The sequence below is a fragment of the Capsicum annuum genome, chromosome 3 (genome assembly GCF_002878395.1).
Source record: "Capsicum annuum cultivar UCD-10X-F1 chromosome 3, UCD10Xv1.1, whole genome shotgun sequence".
NCBI lineage: Eukaryota > Viridiplantae > Streptophyta > Magnoliopsida > Solanales > Solanaceae > Capsicum > Capsicum annuum.
In genome coordinates, this window is record NC_061113.1 from 251,135,080 (window position 1) to 251,158,702 (window position 23,623).

Genomic DNA, 23,623 nt, shown 5'->3' on the forward strand with positions numbered 1-23,623 from the left:
AGAAATAAATAATTAAGAGCTTGAAAATTGAGACTTTCTCAAACTAATGTGTTCATTACTTTTTTTTTTTTTTTTTGCATCATGATTGTAAGTTTCATACTTGCTACCACACGATAATGACGTAGAAACTATTTTTGTAGCAAAATGTTAGGACCCCAAAATAGTCTACAACATTTTCATATCCGGTCAAAGCATCATAGACGTCTACTAGAATAGGAAGAAATGGTTCTTTCATTTCACTGATAAAAGTCTAATTATCAAAAAACTTTTAGTACCATAGTTGATTAACTACTGAAATACTTTCTTAAGTTTTTTTTTTGGACAACCTATCCTAACAGAGTGAATAATGGGAATGACCCAAAAAAAAAAAAGAGATAGAAGGAAGTAGGGTAAATAGGGTGACATTGAGTTATAAGTTCCACGGAATTATAACAGTGCATTTTGTAATTTTAATTAATTTTAATGTTACTTAAATTTAATGGTGCATTTTATTATTTCGATATCAACTACTAAAATAATTTTGAGATATTCGTTATTTTGACTTATATTCTCGGAAATCACAATATTAAAATTGTTTTAAAATTTTGACACCAAAATGTTTTATAGAGAATTTATGATTTTTAATTTCACTTAAAATAATATTGAATCGTAAAACAAGATCAAATTTGTATAAAAAAGAAAGAAAAATTATTTACTTTTTACCAAAACTATTTTATAGTTTTGAATTAAACAACTCATACTTCATATAAGTAAATACACTTTTTACAACAACATTTAAGGTAATCCATTACAAAAAAAATGGTTATCATCTTATTAAATGCAATTACTTCTTACTTTTATAAATAGTAATATTAATATGTGAAGTTAAATGTGTTCTATACTTTAAAAATACTATACTAAAAATAAGTAATGTGAAAAAATATATACAATTCTAAATTAGTAATATGTAGGATAAATAAATATTCAAGATATTGAAAATGGAGAGATATCGAGACTTTGACTAATGGATTGATTATTCTTTTGGCATTATGGTCTAAGTTTCACGTAGATCAAACCTTTTTTTGCATTATGGTCTATGTTTCACGTAGAAACCTTTTTGTATTAAGATGTTACGAACCTTAAAATAGTACACTATTTTCACATTCAATCCAAGCATGATGTAGACTAGAATAGGAAGGGATTTTTTTTTATTTCATTAATAAAAGACTCTTCTCTATTACTTTGAGAAGAGAATAGTTAGTTTGACCGACTAATTATGTGGGAAATAAATCTTTTTCTTTGATTTGAATCAAGATTTTTGAAAAGTAACAATTCCATTCAGTTTGCTTTCGAAAAAACTTATTGGTCGCTAATTTGTTCATTTTGCGCCCCAACGGCCGGCAAAATCGTGTGATTTTCTTCATCGTAGTTGTGACTATCCCAACTCGTGATTCTCACGAACACCACTTTTGACTATGTTTTATCCATAATGTTTAAATATGTTTTATTAGAATTCGAGTTCTATTAATATTAATCTCTACTCAGTACTTTCTAAGATATTTTTATGTATGTTGGCCTAATGTGCTACGTGTTCGTTCATTTATTGCTTTGATATTGTTGAATTGTATTATAAATTATTGCTTATCCCTCTAAGTCTTCTTTATTAAAACATTTTCCCCCTCGGTGATATAATTATTTTGAGTAGTTGACTGTGATTTTTCAGCACATGTACAGAAGGTGGTACATATAATGAACTTATGAGCATGGTGATGTGAGCTTCTAGCTAGTGACCAGTCAATATTAAGGTTTGGGACATTTGTTTTGATAGGAAGAAGTAACGTATTAAGAAAGTTATTCTATCAGTTGTAGCTCTACCAAATAAAAGTTAGTATTACAAATCGTCCTACTAGCTACTTGTTCAGTTTTTTTTTTCAGTGTTGTCGACTTTTACCTTTTATGTGGTAGGCAAAATCGAATGAAAAATTGAATCATGGTCTTACTATCAGATTTTCCGGTCCTAGTTAAACATCATAAGATGTTCTAATGAAGACGACAGTAAGCAAGAAATATTAATAGACCGTGTATCCCAATTCCCAAGCCAAACTTTAGACATCAAGCAAACAAATCAGAAAGAAAGTGTAAAACCTAAATATAGAATCACCTTTGATACAGAGCATTTACCCAAAGTGGGACTTCCTGGTAGTAATTGGAACTGAAATTAAAATGTAAAGAACTAATTATATGGCTAGCTCATGGGCACGGTTTGTGCTTAATGTATTTCATCTTTGATCTGTTGTTCCGGTGGCTCAGCAACCAATGCATAAAACAATGAGGACGAGAAGGAAGATGTCAAGTTGACGAGGAACAATTGCTTCCAATGATTCTTTATGTTGTCGAGGAATGCTTCCTTACATGATTGGCAGCGTAAGCAGACCCTCTGACTGTCCATCGCTCCAAATCTTGCATTCATTGTCTTCTACTGCCGGCCTCGCTTTGGGCATGGTCCAGTAGGTAGCACGGTGGAACTCTAAACCACATTAAGTGTGTGGGGCCTTTATGCTAAAAAGACTCTTTATCCAAACTATTTTGTCAAATACCCACAAGTTTTAAATCCTTTGCCAAATACCCACTTAATTCCACCTCACCATCAACTTTTCCAACTTAACAATTTCAGTCTCAACCTTTATAATAATTCACTTTAATCTAATACTTCCAACTTAATCCAATCCACAAGTTTCTAATAATACACTTCAACCCACTCCATCATGCACCACTATATATATAAAAATAATATCTAGGTTTCCAAAAATATTAAAAAAAATAATTCCAAAAGCTAAAAATAGAAAGTGGTTATTTTTCCCACCAAAAAGCTCCGATTCTGACCACTTTTCCGGTGTTATTTTTCGGCGATTAGCTGTAAATTAGTCCACAAACATCATGAGCTTGTCCATTGCACCCATTGTTACTCCATTTGTTTCCTATCTTCTCAAACACACTTTCCACCATTGTTAAAAAGCTTTAAATCACTCACATTACTCAAAAACACTTTAGAAAGTGCATTACAGCAGCTCAGGCGACTCCAAGTTCATTTCTTTATTCCATAAACCCAACAATCATTGATTACAAGCAATATTTGCAATTTCAAGTATTTGTATGGAAATCTGCGCAGTCATCGATCCGTCCTCGCCAGTCATTGACCCGTTCTCGCTAGTCATCGACTGTGCATACAATACGACATAGACCATAAGCATAATCTACCATTGATCGAAGCTTAATTCTAGGATGTGTATTATAGAATTTGTTCTGGTTTCTGGTGTTTTCATGGGAGAATGGGTGGAGACTTCGAAATGTTGGAAATGAAGATCATTTACCAAGGTGACAATTCCCATTCCTGTTCGCCACAACAGTTCGTACAACGAATTTGTTGCAAGCGTAATGCAGAGCGGGGATCTAGATTGCACGCCGAGCGATGTGGTGATTAGTTATGTAATGCATTCGAGGGAAAAGGTGGATCCTACGATCATAAATAGCGATGTACGTGTGCTGACATACATAATGGATGCTGATGCAGATGAATTTAGGCCAATTTTGAGGATAAATGTGGTTGAGAGGTCCTTTGAAGGACCGCTAAATTCATCAGCACCCCCACCGCGGCGCCCGACATTTGACAATGATTTGATCGACAATGATTTGAATGATTATGATAACGATGTCCATGATACAATTAATATGGAAGATTATTCTATGCATATGGAAGACTTTTCATCGGACTCGCAAGATGATGAAGAAGACCGTGAAATGGAATCACAAGCAAGACACTCCTTAACCGACGAAATCAATTTCTGTTGTGGTCAAATATTTGCCGATAAAAAAAAGCTGAAAATGCAACTAGACGCAAAAACAGCGAGGCATTCCTTTGATTATTATATGGAGAAGAGCTGCAAGAAATTGGTGAAGGCGCAATGCTTATCTCGCGGTTGTGGCTAGCTGTTGAGGGCAAAAAAGTACGACACCTCAGACAGATTTCGCATATACAAGTATGTTGAGATACACATTTGCGGCGTTGAAAACGTCACCCGTAGGCACAAAAAATTCTCATCCGAATTGATTGCTTCAGTATGCGTAAATCATTTTCGGGATGGTAAGGGTCCAAGCATAAGAGAAATTCAAAGAATTATATTTAAGGAGTTGCGTTGCAACGCAAGCTATTGGATGTGTTGGAAAGGAAGTGTAATTGCGAAGAACATCATTCGCGGGACACTGGAGCACGGATATGCTTGCTTGCCGGCTTTTTTCCACATGATGGAGTTATTGAATCCCCGATCTTCTTACTCTATCATGGTAAATCGGATGGATCGTTCGTTTACTACTTCTTAGCATTCGGAACTTGCATATGAGGATATGCCCACATGAGAAAGGTAATTGCCGTCGATGACACACATTTGTATGGCAAGTACGGGGGCGTTCTGCTGAGCACCGTTACACAGGACACCGAAAATCATATATTTCCGATTGCTTTTTATGTCGTTGATAAAGAGAACGATGTTTTTTGGACCTTCTTATTCCAGAAGCTGAAGTCTATTATAGAAGATGAACTAGATCGATGCGTCATCTCCGACAGACACATTAGCATCGCCAATGCCTTCTCCCGTGTATACAGTCGTGCATATCACAGACTTTGTATGAGGCACCTCGCTAAAAATCTTCGCATAAATCAACACTGCGGAGAACCTCTTCATCTATTCTACACCGTGGCAAAGGCTTATTCCTTTGATGAGTTTAGCGATAATTTTATGGAATTGAAGAGTAAATGCCCCGAGGTAGCTCATGTCCTTGAAAATGTGCTTGGTTTTGAAAAATAGAGTAGAGCACGCTTTTCGGGCAATAGGTACGACGTGATGACCACAAACATCGCTGAGTCGCTCAACTCGATTTTGATGGATGAACGGGAGTGCTCCGTGTCGTATATATTCAATTCAATTGCTAAAAAATTTGGTGAAAAGTTTAGGGAGCGGCATGCATTTGTCGGTGGTAAAGAGAACATATTTGTGCCTTCTGTGGAAAGGATCCTAAGGGATAATAAGAGTACAAGCGATTCCTTGTATATGGGTAATCCAAATGGGGTTCTCGACGAGTATACGGTGTTCAACAATGGCGTTACTGCCAAGGTCAATCTCTTGGAGAGGAGCTGTTCTTGTAAAAAATTTGACTTGGTGAAAATACCGTGCGAACACGCGATGGCAGCTTTGCGAGCAAAGTACGACGATGGCAAAGACTATGGTAACTCCATCTACGACTACTCTTCACCAATTTAAAAAGTTGAAAGTTACCCTCGCATACTCGGAAGCAATTAGCGTGGTCCCTCCGGAGGTTGAATGGACTGTGCCATAGGAATTGGTAGACACCAAAATTTCTCCACCCCTGTACTATCCCAAACTTGGAAGGAAGAAAGTCAAACACACTAAGGGCGTCGGTGAGACATTCAAGTCCAAAAGAAGGAATAGGTGTTCAATATGCAAGAAATCCGGACACAAAAGAACCACGAGTAGAATGGGCATCAAATCATAAATAGGCTTTTTTTTTTAACTTTAGTTGTAAAGCTACTGTTTTGGGGGATGAATGTGCATTTCTGTAGATTTTAATGTTCAGTTATTATCGACCTAAAGCTTTGTCTACGATAGACTATCTATAGTCTACGGTATATATAATATATGGTCTATAAAATATTATGTATTAATTATATTATTGCTGATCTAACACGTTATGTTGATCATTTTCCCGACTTATCTCTCCAATTGATGCAATGAATCATTATTTCCCTTGTTTCCCATTCCCATTTATTAAAGAACTGCACAAAACGTCTCTTCACGAGGAAAAACAGCTGGTATACGCATACGAAACGTTTTCTCTTGTCAGACACGTCGACCTACCATTGGGTGGATATATGAACGGACGCAATCTACAGGTCTATAAGTACAGACCCTCTTTCTATGCAACCCTTCAGTTTTCCCTAAATCGAAAATATCAGAAATCGTCTCTTCTTCTTCTTCTTCTTCTTCTTCTTCTTCTTCTTCACCTAAATCAAAAAATGCCTCTAATAAGGATACCCCTGCGCCCCATCAGACGTATTTCTCTAAGGCACTACGACCTCCTCATCCTAAGGAATGATTTGGACCGGATTTTCTACGGGCTGGGTCAAGACCGCATTTACCTGGAGCGGGAGCTCTATCGAATTGCTCATTTCTTGAGGGCAATTCTGGAAAGGCTTGGAATGGAAGGCCTTGACTACATCACCCCCTACCATCCCCATAGTTTAGTTTAAATGTTTTATTTTAGTATATGTTTTTAAGTTTTTTTTTTGATTTGTTCTTTGCTGAAGAAGCTTTCTTTGTAGGATCTTGTTAGAAGAAAGCTTCTTCCATTTTCTCCTTTTTGATGTAAATTTTATTATGTAATGTAATGAACAATTTTAATACAACTATGTTTCAGTTTCTTTTAACATTGTGTGTTTGCCATCTTTGTTCTGATCCCTTGTTTAAAAACTCGAATCAAATATGTCTGCCTTTTCAAGTTACAGTATTGTGGCTTGACTAATTTCCTGAAGAGTAAAATCTAATGTTTAGATTTTATACAAAGTATTTCGTCGACTGTACATATTAGTCGATCATAGACTACATGAATCGATGAATCATTGGGTAAATTAAAACAAGTAATAAAAGATTTTCAAAAAATAATTTAATTTTAAAAGATTTAAACAGATTATCACATGTTATGTGGTTGGTGGAAGAAAATAATTAAATTAAAAATAATTTGAATAGATAATCACACATTTTGGAAATTATGAAAGACAATTATTAAATTAAAAAAAATTAAATAAATAATAGTAACATGTATTTTGGGCTGGTGGAAGAAAATAATTAAATATAATATGATTTAAATGGATAATCACATGTTTTGTGGCTGGTGGAAGAAAATAATTTAATTAAAAAGAATTTAAATAGATGATGTTGGACTGGTGGTGACACTTAATAGACCGTCGTATATCATGCACTATGTCCTCCATCGATCAGTCTGGTATATCATAGACTTTCACGTTTATTATCGCATCGACTGATATCATTATTATGCGTAGACCATGGTGATCTATGTACACAGTTATAGACCATCACTTGAATGTAGTTAAAAAATAATTAAATAAATTATAAATAAATGTGGTGTGGATTCCTACACATGTTAAGGAGTGTAAACAAGTCACATAATTATATTAGAGCTTAGACAAATTAGTGAGGGTGAATTAAGAAGTGTGTGGATGGGTAGTGGTTGAATGCTCAATATCGTAAGAGTAATGTTTCTCAAAGCACAAGTATGTATTGAGGATGATAAATGTTTTACCACTATCAATTGCACACATTCTTTTGATTTAGGGGTGGTGATGAAAGAAATATGTGGAATGTGTAGACATCAAATACAATACATATCCTATATACATACTTATGCTTTGTTTAAACATTACTCTTACGATATTGAGCATTCAACCACTACCCATCCACACACTTCTTAATTCACCCTCCCTAATTTGTGTAAGCTCTAATATGATTATGTGACTTGTTTACACTCCTTCACATGTGTAGAAATCCACACCACATTTATTTATAATTTATTTAATCATTTTTTAACTACATCCAAGTGATGGTTTATAACCTTGTACATAGATCATCGTGGTCTACGCCTACTCATGATATCAGTCGATGCGATAATAAACGTGTAAGTCTACGATAGGCTATACTGATCGATGGATGACATAGTTCATGATCTACGACGGTCTATTAAGTGTCATCACTAGTCTAAGATCATCTATTTAAATCATTTTTAATGTAATCATTTTCTTCCACCGGCCCCAAAACATGTGATTATTCATTTAAATCATATTATATTTAATTATTTTCTTCCACCAGCCCCAAAATATGTTACTATTATCTATTTAATTTTTTTAATTTAATTATTCATTTTTAACTACCTCCACATGATGGTCTATAGATGTGTGCATAGATCACGGTAGTCTACGCATAATCAGGATATCAGTCGATGCACTAATAAAGGTGTAAGTCTATGGTAAACCATACAAATCAATGGCTGACATAGGTCATGATCTACAACAGTCTATTTAGTGTCACCACCAGTTCAAAAGAGAAAAATTACTTTTTCAACGGTAAAAAATGGCTACTTTTGCAAGTCCTCAGTGTGAACACTTTGTTTTTACTTCATATATAAGGTGTACATCCCTCCTTATTTTATTTCATCAACTTTATTTTGTTTTTAAAAATTCTACAATGTCGCAAGCATCTCAATCATCCAATTCTAAAAATACTCTAATTTGTCATTGTGGGAATGCGGCTGTCTTGAGGACGTCACGCAGGGATTCAAATTCAGGTCGCAAATTTTATAATTGTGCAATTACAAAACTGAGGTGTGCGTGTTTTTTTTTTTAAAAGTTAAGTTAATGGTTATGTAATTTTTTTTTTCCTAGGATAATGGTGCATGCTCGTTTTTCAAATGGCTTGATGAGCTATCATCTCCATCCAGTCCATCAACGTTTATTCCGGGACTCGAGACATCAAATTTTCAAGGCTTGGCAAAATTTAATCTACTACAAAGGCTCCAACAATGCGAAGAAAATAAAGATCTTCTCATGACTTTGTTCAAAGAAGCCGAAGAACAGAGGGGTCACTTTAAACTATTGCTACATGACACCCAAAAAGAGAGGGATCAACTAAAACAAAAATTAATTTTGACCGAAGAAAGAGAGAATGTCCTAAAAATGATGTTATGTGCTATAATTCTAGTATTCGTTCTTTGAAAAAGTGTAACATAGATGTAGTGATATTGAATAAATAATAATAGTTCTACTTTTGTATAATGTTAAATACTATTTTTGATAGAACCATAGTCGATTAAATGACACGTCAACTTAAATTTGACCAGCAGGGTAATGATAGACTATGCATACGGTATATGGAATATTAAGTATGCATTCTATGATATTAGGCATACAATGTACCAGCTATGACCACACCCTGCATATTCAAATTTCATGCCATAAATCAGTTTGATAGAAACAGATTCAGCTCAGAATAATAACAAGTTTCATAAAATAAAAGAATAATTGTCATATCTACAACCAGATCCTTCAAACTTCATATTTGTGAAATAAAAAAAAATTGTCATATCCTAACAACTCATCAATTAACAACAAATTAAACATCTTAGCATTTAAATGTCTCTTTCCCTAAGTTCCTCATCAACACAAGTGTTACTGTTGATTTCATCAACAATGTCCATGACCACATCTGTTTGGACAGCTTCAACTTTTTTTTTTCTCAACAATTGCAGCTGCTTTTTCATTCTCACCTTCTTCTCTTTTTTTTTCAGCATGTGCATCGGCTGCTGCTTATTCAGTTTCCTTTTCTTCCACACCTTCTTTTCTTACTTCACCTGCAGTAGCTGTTTCTTCCTCAGCTTCTTCCGCTGTTTCTTCCTCAACTTCTTCTTTTGCGTTCACCTGCTACTTCTTGCTCAACTTTTTCTTTGTCAGCTTTGTCAGTTTCTTCTTCAACAGTTTTTCCTTTTTCTGCGCCTCCTTGTTCATATGTTGCCGTTTTTTTTCTTCTTCTACTGCTGCTACTTTTCCACTTTCTTCTTGGCTCTTATCTTCTTCACCATCCTTCTTTTCTTTTTCTTTTTCCTCTTCTGCGACAACAGTGGCCAACTTATCCATTTTGTTCTTTCTTTTTCCTTCTTCATTCCTCTCCGATTCATGCACATGTACTATTTCATAATATTACAAAATGTTACTGATATTTAAAGTTGAATATTCATTAACAATATCAATTAATGAATGAAGTTACCTCGCTCATGTAGTCGCTCATAATTTTCATTTTTCTTCATTCTTTTCTCTTTGATATAGGCAGCAATATCCAACACCGCTTCCTCAAGCGCAGCCAATCGCTTATGAAGATCCCTAGGGGATGAGGTTCCTTCTGCATCTTTGGAGGTGCTCGAAGAATCATCATCACCAACGCGAACTCCAACGGGGTTACCACCCAAATCCCCGTCATCATCACTGTCCTCATTTGAAGTGAGGACAGTCACCCCTTCTAACTCTTTCTTCAAGCCATCGAGGACGTTATTCTTCACCTCGTCCGTATATGGCTCAAACGTAATCATGTAATCCATCTTCGTCTCACGAACAGTAGGGATGATGTACGGGTGTACGTTCTACCAACTATCAATTAACAGTTACATAACATTCGATAAAATAGTACTATTATTGCATTATAGAAAATAAGTTCATACCTCGGTAACTTTTCCTTTATACTTGAATGGGTCGCCTTCGATTATCTTGTCGCTTTTTGAAGTGTGCCATCTGAGGATGCGGGGGATGGGTAAGGGCTCATCCATTGATTTTCCAGCAAATTCTCCAAGATGAGGAAAGACCTCATAGATCCAAATTTGTAAGCAGTATAGCAGTGAAAAAAATAACTATGAGTCTATGACATAGTATAAATAAAATGGTAATCTACGATAAACTCACTAAAGGGTTTATGGTAGATACCATGAATGCCCAGGGAAATCCGAATAGATCATAGGATGCCTTCTGCTTCTCATCAAATACTTCCTTCTGCTTCTTCAGGTCACTTTTCTTCTTAAGATAGTCCATGGTCAGTTGAAATATCTCTTTCCCCCACGGATACTTCTCGAAGAAACTCAAAGATTCGACCATTCGAATCAGTTTGTGTCGACAACCTTCGTCGAATCTTTCGCAAGCAACATGGTGTGCAAGAACCATAGTAGACAACACTTGAACTTCTGGTCCTCGTTCAGCTTATTCCCTCTGATCAGGTGTAACAAGTTGGCCACCGTGATGTTTTTATTTTTTGTCACCTTAAAACAAAAATTGTCCCCCTTTGCTAACACCTTCTTCATTTTTGATTCACTGGGGTTTGATGAGCAGTTCAGCACCGTGATCAAACAAAACTCTTTCAAGCCAAAACAGGCAGACTTGTTGTTAACGCAGAACCACATCTCATGACGTATCTTATCGTTCTTAACGCGTCGCAACAACAAATAATGGACCAACTGCCCATTGAACTTAAGATGTTCCGGTAGGTTTCTCAGGTGTCCAAAACAGGACCGCTTGAATCTTTTTTTCAATTCTTGGTCGATAAGAATTTGCTTAAATTCTCGATAAGCAGTCATTCTTGATTTGACCGATATCTTTGCCGAAAAAGATTCGACCTCGTCAATTATCGTTCGAAGGTCATACCGCTCCATGAAAATGCACCTTGAAAGATATGGCACGGACAACGAATCATTATCCCCATCATCACTATTACTCCCACTTCCCTCACACTCTTCACTGTCACCACTGACACTCCGCTTGGCAACATCTTCACTAGAATCGATGTAGTCGCTTATCTCCTTTAACTCCGAATCTGATTCGGACACCGACTCTTTAATTTTCTTTCTTTTTGACACTTTTTCAACTGTCGCAGCTTTTTTTTTTCTACTACTACCAGCGATATCGTCTTTCTGTTTAGGAATAACATTTTTTCTATCCATTTTCAACACAGTCTACACCTAAAAAACAAATCTCCCATTTTCAGTTCATAGACCACAAGTCTATCACCAGAAATAACTCAATGATCAAATGAACCCCCCCCCCCCCCCCCCCCCCCCCCGAAAAAAAATAAAAAATTAACAAACACCCCACCATTAAACAATTCACTACACAAACATACAATAATTGAACCAAAATCGAACATGCAAAATATCAAAACACAACAATTGCTAAAAATCAAACTAATGCACCTAATCAAACTAATTAGCTATTAATATTTCAATTTTCACTATTTCAGCAATCATTTTTTTAAAGAATTTCATACGTCTGAAAATTGAAATATATCTAGGGCATTCTCATTTCATAGACCACGGGTCTACGAATAGATCGCGGGTCTACGGACAGAAACAGGACGCTGTTCAAATCAAAATGCCAAAATAACTCTTCAAACAACAATTATACCACCATTCAACACCTCGTTGCTAAAAAAAAACACGATTAAATCAAAACACCAAATTTGAAAAAAAATAAAATCCTACATCACTACCAATCGATTAGCAAAAATAAAAACCATTTAAATAGATCTAGAAATGATCGAAACTCGACTTTAACTAACCTTGAGAAGCAACAACGCCCCCTTAGCAGCTGCAGACGAAGAACGTACAAAAATGACGTTTTTGGGAGAAGATGTTTGAAAGCGGGAGTTGGGAATTGAAGAGGAGAGAGAGAGGGAGTTTTTTTTTTGGATATTGAAATAAGTGGAGGGGGTTAGGTGTATTATATTAAATTTGTAAAGTTGTATAAATGATGAATTGGTCCCTTGGCCCACGTGTGGGCCCCACTTTTTCCACTTTTTACACCCTAAACCTAAAAAATAAATTAAAAAGAAATTAAGTGGGTATTTGACAAAATAGTTTTGCAAAAGTTCTTCTTTACCAATTATTCCCAAGTGTGTGGCTTACAGCAACTGGTTTGCGTAAACAATTTTTGTATTATAATTTCGGCATAACTAGATGATCATAAACCAAACAAACTAACCCTTATACCGCATTCATTGGTTAATATCTCGCTTAACTTTGATCAGTGGAGCAACGCTCCACCTTGATGTAGTACCATAAAATGACTTAAGAGTTGGAATCGATAAGTAAAACTTAAAATAAATACGAAAAGACAAACAATTAGAAAAATACAAGTTTCCAGCATGGGTTGTGGTGCAGTGGTGAGACTGTCTCATTCTTAACCAGAGGTCTCAGGTTCCAGCTCTTGGTATGGAGAAAATCTTGTTGGTAGCGTCATCCCCAGAGTGGTCCCTACAGTGCACGATCCGATTAGTCGGGCTCCGATGGAGGAAACGGACGAGGGTTGTTACATGTATTATCTTGTTTGTTGTTTAAATATTACTATATCGTAGTGTTAAATTTATTATAAAAAGATGAAAACAGACATTTTACGTAACGATCAATTAGGTGTGATTGCATTGTTAGCCAGAACATTACATTCAACAACTTTTGAGCAGTTGAGAGCAATTTCAGTACATGTGGAAAATATGGGATCACTTACTATGCTTTTACCACTACTCAAGAGGTAACATATTAAGTTTGATGTCAGGTGTACGTAACTCGACTAAATAAAGTTCCAGCAAAACCTTGTCGTGCTGGTATCATCAAGCACACTAAGCTCAGAAACATGTGAAGTTGTAGATGACAATGGTCCAGAAAATCTATTAGAATATGCAGCTAACTAGCTGACCTAACTGTGTCAAATTCCCCAACACATTAGGAAGCAATCCATGAAATTAAAGTGTTTTGCGGATAAGACTAAGCTCTCGTTCAGTCATATATTTTAGAGTTGAAACTTGAAAATTGGAGGTTTTGAAGTTGTGATTTTGGAACTTGACCATGAAATTAAAGTGTTTTGCTGATAAAACAAAGCTCTAGTTCAGACATAGATTTTAGAGTCGAAACTTGAAAATTTGAGGTTTTGAAGTTGTGATTTTGGAACTTGAACTTGTGGTTGGACGTACATTTATGTCAAAAGAAGGGGAAGAGGGATTGAAAAACAACAAGCTGAAACAGTGAAAACGATGCGGCTGTAAAGTGCTACAAAAAAGACTGCAGTGAAGAAGGAGAAGTTGAAACCTTTTTTGAGTGTTTTCTATTTTTCTGGATGGTTACAAATACATGCCTTCTATTTATACTAGTCTATGGATGATTCTATATGTCCTTCTAGATACATCTACAAGGAAAATTTAGTGATCCTTATCTTTTACTACTCTAGAATAGCTAGATAATTCTACAAGATATTTATTTAAGAAACTACACTAGGATATTCTAGAAGAACCTATTTCAAAAAAATATTTAATATCTAGGAGTTTCTACAACAAAAATATCTTCTAACTTGGAGTTTCTAGATAAATCTTAGTTTCCTAACACTCCTCCTTAAGATTTTTCATTGAAACTCAAACTTGTTTATGGAAAGAGCCTTGGTTAGAATATCGGCTTATTGTTCTTCACTTCTGCAATGCACCAACTTAACTTCCCAATTCTTCATGACATCTCGCAAAGCATGGAATCTGATGTTGATATGCTTCGTCCTTTCATGTTGCACTGGATTTTCAGCCATAGCAATGATGCATTGCATCTCGCAAAGCATATCAATCTGATGTTGATATGCTTCGTCCTTTTTCTCAACCAAATTCCTTGATTTGTAGCTGCTACATACTCAGCTTCTGCTAAAGATTGAGCTACAATATCCTGCTTCTTTGTGCTCCAAGAAAAAAATGCCTGAACCAAGTGAAAAAGAGTAACCAGATGTGCCTTTGTAATCGTCCAAACATCTACTCCAATCACTATCTGAATAGCCAATAAGAACTCCATTCTCCACACTTTTGTACCAAATGCCATAATCAGTTGTCCCTTTAATATGCCTCAACACCCTTTTAGCAGCTCCAAGATGCTTGGTGCTGGGACATTGCATATATCGGGATAGTAGACTAGCTGCAAACATCACATCTGGCCTGGTAGCAGTCAGATACAACAAGCTTCCAATAAGGCTCCTATAAACTTTTGAATCTACCCGCTCTTCTCCATCATCCTTCATTAAATTTTCATTCACAATTAGGGGTGGACCCACTTGGTTCAAGTGGGTTCAGTTGAACCCACTTCGTCGAAAAATTACACTGTGTAGATAGGGTAAATCAATTTTTTACGACAGTAAAATGAAGAAAATAATTAATTTGAAGCCACTTACCATTGTTATGGTCTTAGCTCAGGCGGTCGGTGGGTTCATTTAACTTTCGGCATGTCACGTGTTCGAATCCTCTTCACGACTATTGTTTTTTTTAGTCTATTTTTATGATTGGCAAAGTAAAACTGTGTGCTTTGACCCCCCAACATGCCTTCTAAATTTACCAAAGTATTACTTTTATTTTTCGCTTAATATAATTAATGCTTTGCTTCTTTTCAAGTTTGCAGTAGTTTAAAAAATTAAGTGGTCATTTCGCCACGAATAATTTTTTCTTTTTGGAGTTTAAATTCGAAAATCATGTATCATAAAGTTTTATAAAATTTGAATATCGAGACTTGAAAATATTAAAAAGTTGTTTTTAACTTTTTTCACTCCATATCACTCATAAAAAATTTAAAGTAATTTTAATTTATATTCATGTCCATACACAACTCTCATTTTTAAATATTATTTTTCACTTTGAAAATAAAAACACCTTTTTATCAATTAAAACTCTCGAAGATGAATTTTAATTTCTCTTTTATAGAATGCTAAAAGATGCAATCATACTGGTCTAAATTTCTTATAATTTGTAGTTTAATTTATATTATGTTAAAAATTATTATTTGTTTTATATTGAAGCTTCTAGATTAGTAAATAACTCCATTTTCTTAATTATATATTTTAATTTAGTTGAGTTGTGTAATTCTTTTGGGTTATATTCTATTTGAAAATAACAACTCTTTAGTACAGTGACGAACTCAGGATTTAACATTGTTGATGCTTGGGAGGTTCATACACACATATTAACACCCAAAATTTTAAGATTTCACCTGAAAATCAAAGCACTCAATTATCTTCTTGATTTCATGTGTTTTTTTTTTCATCTTATATCAATTTTTATATATTTTCTACATCGAATTTATTAACTAGTGCGGGACCATATTTTTGAATCTAGGTCCGCCCCTGCTTTAGGAGTAACAAAAAGAAGAAAAAAAGGGTCAAATCTAGCTTATCGTGTCGAATATTAGTTATATTATTGGTGATAGTCATTTTTTGTTGAACCCACTTGTGAAAATTTTTGGGTCCGCCACTGTTCACAACAAGTGGAGTTGCAACAGGTTTGCACTTATCAAGCTTGAACTTTTTTAAGAGATTTAGGGCATACCTCTTTTGGGATGAGAAAATTCCTTCAGAAGTTTGAGAAATTTCCATTCCCAGGAAGAACTTCATCTCCCCTAGATCAAACATTTCAAAAACTTTTAGCATCGCATTTTTAACTTCTTGAACCGCAAGAGAATCTTCACCTGTGATCATCAAATCATCAACATAAACGGATATCACAATTAACTTCCCATCAGTTTACCTTTTGAAGTATAAAGTAGGCTCATTTAGACTTTGGTTGAAGCCTTGAGACAACAAATGAGTATCCAGCCTACTGTACTAAGCTCTCGGAGCTTGTTTAAGGCCATAAAGAGCTTTTTTAAGCTTATACACCTTGTCTTCTTCACCTGTAACTATAAAACCTTCAGGTTGTTCAACATAAATATCTTCTTCAAGAAATCCATTTAGAAATGCAGATTTGACATCTAAATGGTAGATTTTTCACTTGTTTTGTGCTGCAAGAACGACTAGAAATCTTACTGTTTCATGCCTCGTGACAGGAGCAAAGGTATCTCCAAAGTCCACTCCAGGCTTCTAGGAATAACCTTTAACTATGAGTCTGACTTTATGTTTGAAGATAGAGCCATCTGGATTGAACTTCGTTCTATAGACCCATTTGACACCAATGATGTTCTTTGGTTTGGGCCTATCAACCAGCCCCCAAGTATCATTTTTATTAATCATGGCAAACTCCTCCTCCATCGGAAATCTAAGCTTCATGACTTGCTTCTTCTTCAAAGGAAGATGGTTCCACAAGAGCAAAATTGCATTGCTCATAAACTTCAGCTAGTGACCTGGTTTTCAAAACTGGAGAATCAGTTGTCAATTCAACATTTGAAAGGTGTCCTGCTCCAGCAATAGGATTGGAAGAAATATCACTCGTCTGCGGATTTTGAGCTGCAATTGAAGTACTGCCATCTTGGTTCTTTACGACAACATCTCGATCTCAATCATAGTGGCTAGACTCGTCCACCGCAAGATCTCTACTGATAAGCACCTTCTTCGTACGAACATTATACACTTTATACCTTTTTGCAGCTGTGCTATAGCCCAACAAAATACAGAGTTCTGCCTTGTTATCCAATTTAACTCTTTTAGCATCTGGAACATGTGCATAGCATACTGAACCAAAGACTTTTAAGTGTCTCCCAGATGGCTTTATACCCCTCCATGCTTCAAATGGTGTCATATCTTGGAGTGCTCTAGTTGGTAATCTGTTCAGTAAATAGACTGCGGTATTGACTACCTCAACCCAAAAATATTTAGACATCTTCTTTTTTGCCAGCATGCATCTCGCCATCTCCATCACTGTTCTGTTCTTCATCTCAGAAACCTCGTTCTGTTCTGGAGTGTAGCTAACAGTGAATTGTTGTTGAATACCTAATTCTTTACAATACTTGATGAACTGATGTGAAGTATATTCAATTCCATTATCTGACCTGATATACTTCAACCGGCAGCGACTCTCCCTTTCTATCATATCCTTGAATTCTTTAAAAATAGAAAACACCTGAACTTTGCTACTTAAAAAATAGACCCATGTCATTCGAGTTAGATCATCTATAAAGAGAATAAAATATTTATTCCCGCTCAAAGAAGCCGTCCTCATTGGTCCACATATATCTGTATGAACCAACTCTAGCTTTTCTTTCGCCCTCTAAAATCTTTCTTTAGGAAAGGATCGTCTATGCAATTTACCAAATTGACATGACTCACAAACATCTCGGAACATGTCAATTATGGGTACATCAAGCACCGTACCCTTGGATTGCATATACACCAATGAACTAAGGTTGTAATGACCGAATCTTTTATGCCAAAGCCAAGTATCACTCATTTCAATATTGAAAGAGCAACTTTCAGCAGAATAGCATGAAATTAGAAAGGAATTGTCAATCATGCTAATTTTAGCTACTTCACAACCTTTAGGATAAAAAATGACACATTTTTTATCTTTAAAATTAAGTGAATAATTATTGTGAAGCAACTGAGCAACACTCAACAAGTTTTGAGTCAAGCTTGGCACATAAAGAACATCGTTTATGATTTTCATACCTTCGACGTTAGAGAATTTCACTGATCCTCTTCCTTGAGCTTGTACCAGTGCACCATCTCTAAGCTTCACTTTGGTCCTATCAGACCTGTCCAAGCTAACAAACAGATTTTCATCAATCGTCATGTGCCTTGTACACGCATTATCAATATACCAATTATATCAATCAACATGGGATGTGTGCGAAGCCATGAATACCTTCTCCTCTGTTTTTTCAACTGGTGATATCCCACAAAATTTACTCATTGGGAAGATTGACCACTTTCAGTTTGTTTTTGCTTGCAATACTTCTCAATGTGCCCATACTTCTTGCAGTATCTGCATTGAATAGGAGACTTCTTGGACTTTTGCCAATAATTTTTCTCCAAGCGGTTTGTCTTCTTACAAATACCACAAGATGAAAATTTTCCTCTCCTCGACGATTCACCTTGGTATCCACCATATTTCATCTCTCCAGAGTGGTCGAAAGAGACTTTTTTGCTTTCCTTTTGTTGCTTGAATTTATGCCTTACTTGAAAGGCATCTTCAACTGTCCCTTCACTTCTCATGGTTACCTGTTGCTCTTGAATTTGCAATTTAAAGATCAGCTCAGCTATTGAAAGAGTAGTCAAGTCACAATACTCTTCAATAACTGAGATTTTTGATTCAAACTTGTCCGGAATGCTGACCATGATCTTCTAGAGAACCTTCTGATCTGGAAAGTTTTCACCAAGTATCCTTATTTTGTTCACAATATCCATCAGCTTGGAAGAGTATTCTTTCACACTATCCAAATCCTTCATCTTCAAGAGCTCAAAGTCCCTCTTCAAAGCTAAGACCTTAACAGACTTAACTCTGTTGCTGCCTTCAAACTCCTCCTTTAGCTTATCTCAGGCTTCTTTGGCTGTCTCACAAGCCATAATCTTTGTAAACATCATTTTTGTAAGGTTTGAATGTATGCAAGTGAGAGCTCTTGGATATCTAGTCACCAACTCATCATACTTTTTGATTTCATTGAGACTTGCGTTGTCTCTCAATGCCTGGACAGCAGGTTCTCCTCTCTCAACGATACCCCACAAGTTGAGAGCCTTTAAATAAGCCTTTATTTTAATGGCCCAAATATGGTAATTCTCCCGCGAGAAAATTGGAGGACCTATTGTTGGTTGATTTTCCGGTGCCATGTTTTTCAGCAAATAGATCCAAGAAAAAGAGTTAAAAATAATATGAGCCAATCAACGAAAACAGATTCAGACCCCTTAAGAAATGGGTTCTGATACCATGTCAAAAGAAGGGGAAGAGGGATTGGAAAACAACAAGCTGAAACAGTGAAAATGATGCGACTGTAAATTGCTACAAAAAAAATTGCAGTGAAGAAGGAGAAGCTGAAACTTTTTTTGAGTATTTTCTATTTTTCTGGATAGTTACAAATGAACAACATGCCTCCTATTTATACTAGTCTATGGATGATTCTAGATGTCCTTCTAGATACATCTACAAGAAAAATCTAGTGTTCCTTATCTTCTACTACCCTCGAATATCTAAATAATTCTACAAGATATTTATTCAAGAAAATGCACTAGGATATTCTAGAAGAACCTATTCCAAAAAAAAAATCTAATATCTAGGAGTTTCTACAACAAAAATATCTACTAACTAGGAATTTCTAGATAAATCTTAGTTTCCTAACAATTTACTTGGAATTTTTTTTTTTTTAAGTTTTGCTAGTTAAAGTGAAATTTTTCATGGAAGCTGGCCAAGAACTTGATAATATTTGAAGATTAGATTTTCAAAATATAAAAAAATTTCATGGCCAAACACATATTGAAAGATAGATTATCCAAAAAACACTAGTGGTCTGTAGTTCCTATGGGATGATGGGTCGGTCCATGAATTTCCCTTCCTTTTCTTTTGCCAAATTCTCTCTAAGGGTTGAAGGGAGATGATGCAACACGCTGTTAGCAAGGGCCAACTTGATCCTTTTCCCAGAGATTTTAGATGAGGGAACCCCAGGAGAGCCGCCAACTCCAACTATCGTCCATGTACGATCTATACTAGATCTGACCAATTGTCATCCTACCTCCTCTACGTTCTTGACAGCCCGCTAAGGCTTTCAGTTTGCAAAGCTTACTAAGCTGTGGGATTAACTGGCCAGATAAATTAGAGGTGATCATCGAATACAAGGAATCCGGAAGGCGACTCTCTGAGATTATTGGAATCCACAAGCAGCTGCTATAGAGATGAACTGCACGCAATTTTCCAAGCAATCAAGATCAAGACTAAGATGATCAATGAGTGATATATCCAGGACCCTAATCTTCATGTAGAAGGTGCAAATTTCAAATTTAAAGCCACCAGCAAAGGAGTTGTTGCTTATTCCAAATGCAACAAGGTTATTGAATTCACCAAACTCACCAAAACTTCCAGTAAACAAATTGCTAGATATATATTGAGAGAGCGGATTGATTCTAATCCATCAAGTGCCCTCAAAAGTGGCCCAATCAACACATTATAGCTCAAATCAAGTACTTCAATTTGGATAAGATCAATGTTTATCCTACCTTTAATCTTGAATTTCAAATGGATGTTGTAATTGGAAGAGCATACCCAGGCTTCCTTGTTCTCCTTTATCCAACTTAAAGCAACAGTTTACTGGGGGAAAACAGTTCCATTTGCTGCACCTGCTCAAGTGCTCATCGATTGGTGCCTTCATCTTCTTATTCTAGCATATTCCTTGTGTGCAAGATCTGACAAAGAAGGACTTCAAAGGCTCAAATCAAATCATTTTCATCTGAAATCTCAACGTAACACGTGCTGAAAACTTGCATGGTTCACTGGATGAAACATTTTGCCCTCTCATTTGCCAGAGAAGATGAACTACTTTGAGTGGAAGAAAGAGATTTCAGCACACGTGGAGAAGATGGCATTCTAACTACTTATTGTGCTTCATTAATGTATGTGCGACCTTTCCCTATCCAGTTTTAGTACTTTGAGTCAGAAAAAATTGTGAATAGTAACAACCCAAAACTCTGAAATGCTAAGTGCTTACGTTGCTAGATTTTGTCAAGCTTCTTAAAATCAGTGGGGACCGTCCAATGCCAGCGTAAGATAACTTCTCTTGCTAGTCCATATGAGGGAAAAACTAGTGGAAGCATGACTGATCAAGGCTCAAGAATGTGTATGTGTTTCAAATTAATAATGGCATATAAATAAGAATAAACAGACTCTGTAATCAGGGAAGCGGAGGGTATTCACACGAAAACTCCCCTAAACACAAGAGTAGAGGTTGACTAAGTGGTCGAGGAGTTCAAAATTCAACTTGAGGGTCCAAATTCAAATCTTACGCACTATATTTTTATTTTTTGAATCTCCTTAGTGAAAATCTTGAATCTGCCCTTGTCGGTGATGGTAAACAATAAACACAATATCAATATTTTGTATCATCCAAACCAAGCTTCAGTCAAACAAATATTAATCATTATGAAAATGGAAATGTAACTAACCAGCAGGGTATACTTTGTGCCTTTGGTGTCCCTTCAAACTGTTCTTGATCATGAGATCACAGCAACAAGCACAGGAAAGAAAGAAATGTACGACAAAGTTGAGGATGGACCATATCTTCCAATATTTGTTGATGTTGTCAAGGAATGCTGTCTTGCATGATTGACAGCTGAAGCAGAGCTCACTCTGTACATTGCTCCAAATCTTGCAGTCATTGTCTGCTACCGCCGGCCCTGTTTTGGGCATGGTCCAGTAGGTAGCATTGTGAAACTCCAAGCTGCAGTAAGTGGGTGGCTTGCAACAACTCGACTGTACACACCAAAACAAAGATTTAAGTTGCATACACTAACATGATGCTATTTCGTGAACTAGTAACCCTACAAAGTTTTAAGTATTTTATTAGGGGAATCTTAGTAGCTTAGTTGGTTAGTTACCTGAACTTCCATCTTGTTGGTGAGGATTCGATTCCCCACATTGTAATTCCCTCCCCCATTCCCCTTCCCCTTCCCCTACCCCCAATTTAAAAAAAAAAAAAAAGTATTTTATTAGAATATAGGTACTAGTTCAGGAAGGACATTATGTATTCTCTTTTTCTATACTATCAATAAACTTTAACATGTGATTATATGTTGATTACATTTCTTACCCGATTAGAAAGATACCACATAGTTCTTATCAAAGAAATTAATCTACAGTTACTTTATCAGTTATTGATCTAATTATATACTACACCTTTGTTGCATCATCAATGTGTTGAGCAACTCAGAAACATATACTCCCTCGGTCCCAATTTATGTGATGTTGTTTAATTATCGGGGAAAGAGATGATGGGTAAATAAAGAGGTAATGAAGAACTTGTAAATGAGAGAGGCTATATTTGTAAAAATCAACCCCTTTGCCAGTAGGTATACGCTGACAAACTTGGTTATGGCCCACCAAACAGCTCTTAATCTGCGCTTCATTCACCACATAATTCTTCAACAAGTAGTGCGAGTAATCTCCACCTCTCCCAAATAAAGCCCCACTCACATTTCTATTGGTGACCAAAATTGAGAACGCAGAAAAACAGAATGTTCCGAAAATGAACAACAAAGAGATGAGGGATATCCATGAAAAAAACTTGACTCAGGACAAGGTATAAACCAATCCTGAACCACAAAGAACCAGAAAACACACTCCCACTATCAGCGAAGGCTTCTCCAACACTTTCTGGCAAGACGTAGCGCTGTCACTGAAATGTAACCAAATTGGAAACGCTATCGCTGCCAAAGAAACTACTATAATCACAGAGTCACCTAATGTATCTATGAATTTGTAACTTGCTTGGGCCATTTTTTTCCCGGTGAGCGGATTAGAAAAGTTGAAAAAATAACTGATGACAGTGAATCAATGCCTAGTATCTAAAAAAAAAAACTATAGATCATATGTGTGAACAATGAGAGGCAAATGTGTTAGGATCGATTTGCGTGCACACACTAAATTTATGGAGAGGATGAAGAAAACTAGAGAGAAAGATAAGTGAGAATGAATTACGTGGTAACACCCGTGAGTAAATTCCATGGCGAACGGACTATTTATATTAATGACTAGGAGTATGTACAGTTACACATAGAAATGAAAATAAAAGGTACAACCTAAATTTTGAAGACAAAGTACAATGATTCCATAGTATGAACAAGGGTGACAATCATAATTGAAACAATTATAGGGGTATCTGCTGGTAAACCACACTATGAATGTTTGAGAGATGGTGGTGGAGTAGTGGAGATGAGGGTGAGGAGGGGTGTTGCTATTTTCGCAAAACCAATTGGATTCATGTCAGGATGCTCAACTAAATAAGTCATTCATCATGCTGAGACGCTCAATTATAGTCTAGTTGTAATGTGGTCTTTTGTTTGTTTCTTGGATTCACACTTGGTCAAACAAAGTTGCTACCAAGCACTTGCAAGATCATTTGTTGGCTTTGTCAAATTTGGTTGGCTAGTCCAACATTGCATGCAATTTGTTTCTTGTCAAATTTGGTTGGCTAGTCCAACATTGCATGCAATTTGTTTTCTTGTCAAATTTGGTTGGCAAAGTAGTGTGTTGATGTCATCAATGACATCAAC

At 36.0% G+C, this 23,623-nt stretch overlaps 1 pseudogene; it reads right to left on the bottom strand.

The window, feature by feature from the left end:
* Positions 1-19,769: 19,769 nt before the first annotated feature.
* On the bottom strand, positions 19,770-23,090 carry LOC107864825 (annotated as a pseudogene).
* Positions 23,091-23,623: the final 533 nt, after the last annotated feature.